Here is a 10,250-nt window from a genome sequence, read left to right on the forward strand (position 1 = left end):
CCACATCTATTGCAGGTAGGAAAAAAAGCTCTTTGAGTTTTGCTGGCTGATACATGCCGTGCCAAGATCATCTTTTCTGCCAGGCTTAGCTGCTGAATTAAGAACCAGTTAGAGAGGAAAGCAGTAAGAGTTTACTGCATGAAGGCACATAGTCTCTTTTGGTATGAATGATGGATTTGGTCTGAAGAGAGCTCCAATGTCCTCCTAAGATATTTGCTTTAGGGAAAAAATGGCTTGTGTTAAGTTTAATGTTACAGAACACGGTATGTGTCCACTAAAAAATAAGTGTGACTATATTATGTGCTAAGTGGAGTTTAAATAGCTTTCCTGCAGAGCAGTCAAGGAAGATAGCAAGATGAAGCTGAGCAACAGGAAAGGGTTTATTCTTTTCAATCCAATAACTTCTTATTTGATGACCCTTTTAAAATACTTCTACTCCCAGCTCCCAAAAGCCCTTTGCAGACAACGTTTGGTAAGCAGACTATGGGAAGCTTTTGCAAGCTCTGTAAGAAGCAGGAAGGACTGGGAAGTTTCACATTACTAAGGGTGGTGCCTGCTCACCGAGTTCCCAGCAGCCAGAGCTTAACCCTGTGCAGACAGGGAGACAGGGAGACTGCCAGGCACCCCGAGCCCCTTCCCTGCCAGGGGATCAGGGAGAGGATGTGACAGCACACTCTGTCACAGGCAGCAGGGCAGGGAGGCATGTGGACAGCTGGCTGCAATTAGCCATTGGCACCCAGGGAGAGGGGGCACAACGCGAATCTGCCTCCTCCCCTTATCCTCAAGGGAATGTGGTTATGCTCAGGAAAGCCGGGCGGCAGGGGAGGCTAAAGGGCAAATAGACATGACAAGGAAAGGAGGCTGAGGAATGCTGGAGACAGACTGAGGCCTGTCACATCCTGTCAAGACAGCTAGAATTAGAAAAATTTAGTTATGTTAGGAAGGAATTTTTTTTTTAAAAATGAGGTTAAGGTCTTTAGGAAACTGATTTTTACAGTAGAAATTATGGGGTTGTGTGGGTGGATGAGTATACTTTGGGAGGGAAAAAAAGACAAAATAAAGCATGAAACTTCAAAAGAATTTTTTTTTTTTTGTTAAACCATCAGTGTGGGAAGGAGGAACTAGCCAGGAAACAGCTCAGTAGCAAGGAAGGGATCTGAATTTTGCTGTATATCATGAGCCATATGCAACTGAGTTTTATTCTGATGTTGTGGCAAAGCAAGTACAAGGGCTAAACAGTGTGTTGCCTAGAAGATTTGAGGAATAAAGTGATCAGTGCTAGCACTGCTTCACCAATAAGTATGGTATATTTTACTGAGGTAGAAGCAGGGAGTATACTGTGTGATAAATATCCATGCCAGAAGGCAGAAGCTTGTGACTCCATCTTTGTTTCTTTATGAAGTGTCTTCTGATTGGTTTGAAAGAAACTGCAATTTCTATTTTCAGTATCTTCTCAGATTGCATATATATATATATTTTTTTTTTTTTTTTTTGGCATTTTTTTTACCTGGCATATAGAGAAATCAAGCTTGGAAAAGTGTGCACAGGTAAGAAAATGCACTGGTCTGAAAAGGGTGAAAATAGTGGAACAGTGTGGCCTTGTTATAGATTATAAAGTCATTTACTGAAACAATCTTTCAAGACTCCTTTGACACTGGGAAAGACAAAATGACAAATAGTTTAAATTGCTATGAAAGTAATCCTTTTTACTTTCTTCATGGACATTTGGAGCTTTCTGGTAGAAGCCTTAAGAATAAGAGTTACTGCACAGAAATGTTTATTAAAAAGTTTCCCATACTAGTTCCTATAAAAATCTTAAGTATTCAGTAATTTTATGCTAAAGTGTTCTTTCAAAAATTTTAATGGAAAAAGTTGCTACTTGCCAAAAATAACAATTAAAAATATAGACAAATGGTTTAAGACGAGGAGTCATTTTACTAGAAATAAATCTAAGTCTTAAAGGGGTGGCAATACCAGGGGAATTTTGACAGTGTCCATTAGCCAAATGATGGCTGCTCCTGTGCATTGCTGCTGGGTAGTGGAGTGTGGAGAATTGCTGACGGTCGGAGATAAGTGACCTTCGCTTTGAATGATGGAACTTCTCACAGCTGGTCCAGGACTTCTAATGGCCCTGAACTGACAAGCTCTGGAGGGAAGCAGGGGCTGAATGAGCCATGCATGAACCCTGCCAGGAAGGACTGCAGCCCTCTGACACTGCCCCAGATGCACAGCACTTGTCAGACAGGTAATGAGAGAAATGGCTTTGTTTTCCAGCAGCGTACATCACTTGCTGCTTGGCTGAATTCAGCTAAAATTGCTGCAAACAGAAAACAAACCCAAAAGTCTGGGAGGATATGGGGAGGTTGGAGTATCTGGAAAGACCAGAGCAAGTAGAATTTGGCCAGGGCCACCAGTCACACTAAAGCCAACAAGAAATTTTCCCACAGAGATTGTTGTGTAGCAGTGATGAAATAAAGGTGTTGTAGTCTGGCAAAGAAGACCAGTACCTGTCTCAAGAGGCAAACAGCAGGATTAAAGGTAAGAAACAGAGCACAAAGAATGGAGTAAGAGCTGAAGTGTGATGGTGAACATCTCACCCACTTTGAAAAATCTGGGTGCATGTGGGCATTGATGGATGGGCTGGTTAGAGGATGTTCTACCTAAAGAAAGGTTTTTGTCTCTGAAAGGTTGTTTGCTTTTTATTAAATCAGAAACTGTAGCTAGAAAGGAAAATCCAAACAAACCAACAACAAAACTCCAACTAATGCTAAACCTCACCATTTATAACATCAGAGCTACAAAAATAGCACTTAGCACTGTTGGGTTTTTTTCTATCAGAGAAGAACTCTGGAAGACACTGCTACATGAGCAGTGCAGTGACCATCAGTGGGTACATCTGTTGTATATTTACACTTTTTTCAGCAATAGCCACTTGAATATTCCTACTTTATTCTGTCAGATGAAGGTCACAGTATCTTCAGAAACTGTTTCTTCAAGAAGAAATAAATGTACTTTCCAGTAGCTCCAAAACCAGTTTTATTCCAGCTACATTCTCATTAATAGTATGAATTATTTCAGGCAAAGAAATGCAGAAATTGTGAGCTCAGTCTGATGTGAATGAGCACGATCTGTTCCCCTCCTCACAAATGTACTAAATACCTGAACCCAGGTTCTGTGTCTGCTCAGTATATTTTTGGTGAGTAGGCAAGCTGCTTTACTACACTCTATCTGTAGTAAAGAGGCATCTCAAGGAACCACACAACGCTGCTGGACCCTGAGTATGGTCTTGAACCCTGAGCAAACAAGTTCTCAGACTCTAGAGGTAAGAAGCAGCTGTGCTTTTTGATGTAAGGTTTTGCTGGTTTACTTTAGTGCCAGCTGAGAAAAGTGCATGTCATGAATAGGATTAGAGACATGAAAAATTTAAAAGGTTAACAGACATGTTTTCAAGGAATATCTATCTAGAGTGGTGCTTTCTGTAAAAGATGCAAATTCCTACATAGAGGGTTCCAGGTAAGTTCTTCCGCAACAGGGGCATTCAGTTCTTGCTGATCACTCATTAAAGCATTTGTCCAAACTTCTTTATTTCAGGTTATGCCATCAGACTAACTTGATGATTTATCCAACAATACATCTCCTGCTCAAGTATGACTTAGGGTGCACCAGTACCTATATTACCTGATTTTTCTGAAGACCACTTTTCCAGGGGTTTTTACATTAAAATGCTTCACTTGTGTTAGGTCATAAATGCTTCACTTGTGTTAGGTGGAAAATTGGCAGGGTCTTTTGCGGTATTATGCATTTTTAGCTTTTTGTTTTAAATTAGGAAGTCCTAGGCATTGGATTGAATGCTTCTGGAAACTCTTGTGCTCTAGGTATCCTGACTACCAAAGATTCCTGAGCCTACAGGTGAAAATGAGACCTTTTTGCCAATGCTTTGTGAAAAAATTATTGCAGTTTTAGCTCCTTAGGGACTGGATGCTTAGAACAGAATGTATGTGACTGTCAACTGTATATTAAACGAAAAGCAACATCTCATAGAGCTCTGCTTTTTAAAGTTACTGTTATCTCCCCCAGCTTTCAGGAACATTGCAGGAAGTCTTTATGTGCTGAGTTAGAGGCTGCATAATGAGCCATGACAGTTGGCATCCTGTAATCCTTCAGGTGGTGCCATGGTAATAAATTGTACAGGGTGCCTGTGGATCAGCTCAAGAGCTGGCAGATTAAGATTTTGACAAGATGGAATTAATAGTCAAATTGCCTTTTCTTGCAGTCATGTGCTAATTCCTATTCTGGAGAAGACCAGAGCATATGAAGGAACAAAGTGAAACAGTGAAACATGATCACGAAAAACTGTTCTTCAGCTCCCACAGCTGGGGATTTGACTATGACTGCGCGTGCTGATACCCTTGGGGTGCTCCCTGTGTGGCAGCTGGGGAAACATGGACCTGCATGCTTCCTCTTGCTTGTCCAGAGTCAATAATTTTTCTTCCTAAACATGTGTGGAATGAGCTTAGTAGGTACTCCCAACACAGAAAAAACCTCGTGTTAAGACCTGGTGGATCATCTAGTTTGTCCATTCACCACAAGCTATCCCATTGCTTTCTCTGGCAAAGGCAACTTGGACACAGACACCACAAGATATCTTCAAACTGCTCTTGAGGCCACAGTAGTTAGGGGTCTTGAATTTGGAGCTAGTCAAGAGATCCTGTATTCTAGGTCTGGATGTTCAAGCAAAATTCTTTACTGTTTTCTGGCTTCAACACTTTCAAACCATGTTTTAAATTAGTAATGCCTGTGTTGGAGATGATTTACAGTACCATTACAGTTTAAGTTGCATTTTGGTTACATACACCTCATTGACTGCTTATTTTTGTCCGTGCTTTGCCTTAGAAGATGTCTACATTTACAAATTATGTCTGATTGATGGAATAACAAGTGATGGGGATTGAGCAGATCAACTGCAGCTATGACCAGCTCATTCCTAGTTTGATTCATTTTCCTCTCTCTCCTATCTGAACCATTTTAGCAGGATCCTACAAATGATATGCAGTTAGTCCCTCTATTGAACCACTACAACTTCTGCATTGTATCTTCAGAGGAAAAGCTGTATTTTCTTTCAGATGAGTAAGTAAAAACAACTTCCCTAGATGGCACTACAGGGGAAACTTGAGATGGTGTAAGTGAACCTAAGGTGACCTTCAGTATGACATGTACAAAACATCATGGTGCTTACTCATGATCACCAGCAGAGGAGGCTTGAAGTGTCCCTTCTAAGATGTCACAGATGTGCATTTGGATCACTTTGAATACTTCTCGTTATCAACACTCTGTTTTTTCTTTCATTCTCTATCCTTGTATTTTAGTGTCTGCTTCACTACAGAAATTGTCTGGCCACCCACATTTGCCTGAGTTCCACAGAATTTTGGGATTTAACTAAGAGGGTATCTTGCATTGAGGCCAGAGAAAGTTGATTCTTCTGCAGTAATATTTCTCCCAAAATGGAAAAGCTTTACTTGAAAACAGCTGCAACCTCATAACTATTGCTAAAAACAGAATCCAGCATTTTCTAATGGATTTCTGTCTTGTCTGTTCAGGAAATGTACTGCTTCTGCCTCTGAGTAGTTAATAGCAGCATTAGAGCCAGGTATCATGTGGACAGGTGTCATGAAAGTTTTGTTAGGTAATCTCAGTCCTAAGATGTTGTCTTGGCTGTATCTAAGAGGAGCCCATCAGCATCTGCTGTTTTGCCTCAGCTCTCCAGCTCTGAGCAGCAGCCTCCTTTAGACCTGCTTGAACTGTCAGCACAGTGCTGTGAGCCCACAGCAACCTTTGCAGTGGCAATCCTTGCAGCTCGCAGCAACCTTTGCTGTGGCAGTCCTTGGTTCCCAACCAGTCTGCTGATGCAATCTGCAAAGCCCATTCAGCCTCTGCTCTGTCCCCCAGTTGTCACCCAGCTGTAGATCAGTCCTGATTTGATGCTTTTCCTGTGATCATTAAAATATCAGTAATTTCATTGCCACCAGGGAGCTGCTCAGCTGGGTTTTGGGATAAATACTGTAAGGATTTTCACCCTTAGCTGGTAAAATCATAATTCCTCATGTACCTCTGCAATAGCTAATTGTTTTTATCACTCCTAAACTTTTTTTTTCTTAAAACATCCCCTGTTCAAATTCTGGGGCATGCAATTTTTGTGGACCCTGGAGCTTGGATATCTGAATGTTTTCACAAGCCAATAAAGTACTCACAGAGAAAATAGATTTGTCTGCCCTGTCACCAATAGCTCTTTATTCTGTTTCCACAGAGTCAAATTTACACTTAAGCTGTTTGTTCAAGACTTCAGAGGAGAAAGTAACCCAAAGCAACTAAAAAAACCTTAACATAAAAACTGGTCAGCCAATTTCAGAATTTCAGAAATATGAGAAGGACCCCAGTTGTTCTTGAAAATGTTTTGATCTTGGAGCTGCAACACACACATTTGGAAATTACCTTCCATTCTCAGGAACATTGTGTCCATTAAAAAAAGGAAAGGATCCTGACTTCATTGCACAGGGTTATGCCATACCTAGATACTGAAAACATGTCTGGGGGTAGGGTCAAGATACTGGTTTTAAAAGTCTCTATTCAAGGAATTGGAGATCAGTAAAAATATAATGATTTTGTTATGGGAGCATACAGGACTTCTATTCAAAGTGTTAATGCTGTCAATGGGAAAGAGAAATTATATAATTTTAAAATAATGTTCAGGAGGTGGTTCTGAAAAGAAAGACTTTGATTAAACACCACTTTCTACTCTTAACTTAAAGTGTAGTTTTTACTGGCAGGAGTTGCATGCAGCAAATTGACAAATAAAAGAATGCAAGATAAATGCAGGGATTCTGCTTTCAGCAAAATCTTTAATTTCCTGGTTGATTTTTGCCAAATGTAGCTTCATGCATATACCACTCTGTGTCTGTTGTGCAAGATAGGATTGAGTAAATGATAAAATTACCTTATTGCATGGCCAGTGATGGGCTGCTAGAGGAATGTATGTACTGAAGAGTCTCTATGCTTCTTTTCATCCACAGTGTCATATTGGGCAAATGCCCTGTGGAGTGAGACTGTAGAAGGGCATCATTATTGGGCTGACAGCTATTGATTGTTTCCACCAATTTCTCATATTTTATTATCATCTATTCTTCACTCCACAGATGCCTCTGCACCTTTCCTGTACTGAACATGGTTCATGAGTTGCAGCTAAACACACACAGACAGAACTTGCCAAAGAGATCAGCAGGACAGGAACAACAGCAGCTCAACAGTAATGCTTGCTGCAGAAGGAGAGCTTAGTTTAAAAAGTGATTGAAATCAAAGCCGCTTTTCTCCTTGTGCAAACCCCCTCTACAGCGAGTGAATTTCTAGATTACAATGCATGGGAATTTTGATCAGTTCTGATAGGATAAAATATTGCTCTAATGAAGAATGAAATGGTTCAAGAAACACCGCTGGAAGAATTCTGAGTGTCATTTAAAACCCCAGCAGAATAAGAAAATAAGATGTTAACAGAACTGGATGAACAGAATCATAACAGACCTTAAAGAGCTGCTTGTCCAGGTGACATCCTTCTTTGGGGTGCCACATCTGCACGGTGACACTTGGGCCGAGTGAGCACAGTTCAACCAGTTGCAGGGGTTGCCTTCCTTTACAGAGCTCACCTGGTGAGTAGCAAAGTCCCCTCCATTGCTGGATGGGGCTGTCACGAGCCCTTGCTTGGGATCAGCCTGCAGGAGCCTGGCTGTGCTGGGTTGGTGCTGCTGCAGCAAAGAGGGTCAGCAGCAAACTGCCCCCCAGCACCAGCAGCCTGGGATCCTCCACTTCCCTGCCCCATGTGGAAGGTTTGCTCACTGTGTACACCAAGAAATCACTCAGTGACTTATATCATATGGCCTGCACTTGTATTGATGGCAGACTATTGACTGATACATTAATTTCACCTGTAATATGTGCTTAAAATTTTAATTATTCACCTCATAAACCATGAAAGGAAATGTCCTTGTCAAGCAGGTAGTTAAAATCTCCTGTTTCTAAATATTGTAAGGATATTGAAATGCCCAGCACTATTTGTTGCTAAAAAATCCTGCTGGCTAAAATATTTTTGTGAGATTGTAAATGGTGAGCTTTTTTGTTATTGCTGCTGTGTAGTTTCTAGTATAAATGTCTTGACTCTGGAAAGGCAAGCCTATTGGAGGTAACAAAAATAGTGAAAAGAGAGATGGACAAAGAAAAGGGGGATAGTCAAGTAAAGGGGTTATTTTTTAGCATGCAAAGATAATATTGATTAAGACATGCTAATGAAGTCATAAAATTAATTCTTGTCATACAAGAGACCACAAAATAGCACAGCTTTCCTTGTCAGTGTTGGGTGTGGGGGTGTTTTTCCCACATGCTCCATGCTTACTTGGAATATATAGGGACAACAGTATGGTTTATTTTTAAAGGAAAATTTTCTATACCAGCTAATGTTACAGTGAAGAACTAATCATCATTTCAGGCTCTGCTGCCTCTTTGCAAACAAGAGCTAGGAAGCAATGTCTGCTTTTCTCTGCAGGCTGTTTGTGTTTCATTGTAAAATGGCAAATATGCCCTATGTTAGCTGGCATTTTGTGTCTTCGAAGAAGGAAAGGTACTTCCTTATTGTCATTTTTGGAGCTGGAAAGAAGTGTGGCTGAATCATAAAATACAAGCATGTATACAATGCAATAGACAGAATATATGCTGGCAAAGCACTGGTTTTCACAAAGCTGGAAAGATTTCTGAGTTTTATGTGTCTTTTGCACTGAGATGTACTCTCTCATTGAATTTCAGCACTAGGAATGAGGTAAATCAAGGTCTTAGGTGTTGTATCTCTTTTCTTGGACACATATTCAATGTGAAGTTTTAAAAGTAAACGGGGAAAGAGACCAAATCTCATACAATTTCTATGGGAAACAGTTGCCTAATCATAATTTATGCCTCTCAAGTATATATTTGAGTGTGGAAAACATTTGGTGATGCTTAGTGTCTGTTATGTGGCTTCCCTGAGGTAGAGCAAGTGCCATGAGAATTTGTGGGGGGAGGAATAGTAGATCTTAATAAGCTCTTCTCTTAATTGCTGGGCACTGTAAATTTGCCTCTATGGTACTGTTCTATACCTCAGCTTTTCAGTGATAAACGTACAAACACATGGTTTTCTTTCCATATGTAAATTTACTGGACTCCACAGGTACTACAGTGAAAGACACTTTGAATCTCTCTTCTTGCCAGTATGAGCAAGGACTGTTGAGTTTGTGCACCAGACAGATACCCCAAATTTGTTACCTTTTCCAAAAGAGAAAGTCCAGGTAATAAATTGGGTCAAAGAAAAGTTCAGAAAATCACAGGGAAACGCTTGATGTTCTTGCTACTAAAAAACCCAAGAGCATAAAGATGCCTGGTATTAAAGCTGAGGCTGTGATTATCTCATTCAGGATAAAGTGTTCTTTATTCCATGAGTAATTTAATGAGAGTATATGGCAGGTATGGCCAATGTAAGAGTGTCCTAAAAAATGAGAAAACAAAAGGTGCTACAGATATGTCTGTGTAAGATTATTTTCCTTTTTGGACTTGTTGTCTAGTAATACCCTAGTCAAGAATGTCAACTATTAGTGGCCTTATATTGGTTATAATTTAAATTTGTTCTGTTATTTGAGGACTGGATATGTAGCAAATAGAATACTTTTTTAAAACAGGCTGTGGGTCTGATCTGAATTGATGATATTTTGCCCTATGTACAGGTCGTAACTGCTAATCTAGCAGCACATATGTGAATGAACATGATATACCAGGAAAGAACTGCTGTATGTAATGCATATGGAGGCCATGTCTTACAGAAATATATTTTAGTTCTCAGAAGGAGTCAGAGATGTGGGTGATCTGGTCAGCCATGACTCATGTGGGCTGAAAAATGGTGAGGTTTTACAGCTGAGAGGAGTTTTTAGCATCATCCACTAGGATCTTTGGAAGTGCTTGTATCAGCACTAAACAAATTCCTAGGCTGTTTCTGAAAAGAAATTAACAGTGACACAAGAATAATTGGAGATTTTTGTTTTTGTTTTAAATAATAAAATAATTAAAAATGTTTTAGAAGTAAAAGTGAATGAGGAGACAGGCTGGAGGTAATTCCATGTCCTCAGTTACACAAAACTAGGAAACAAATACAGGACATCTGCAAAAGTATGCCACAAAATGTCTTA

The sequence above is a fragment of the Agelaius tricolor genome, unplaced genomic scaffold (assembly GCF_023055355.1).
Source record: "Agelaius tricolor isolate 1412-34295 unplaced genomic scaffold, bAgeTri1.0.p SCAF_1, whole genome shotgun sequence".
NCBI lineage: Eukaryota > Metazoa > Chordata > Aves > Passeriformes > Icteridae > Agelaius > Agelaius tricolor.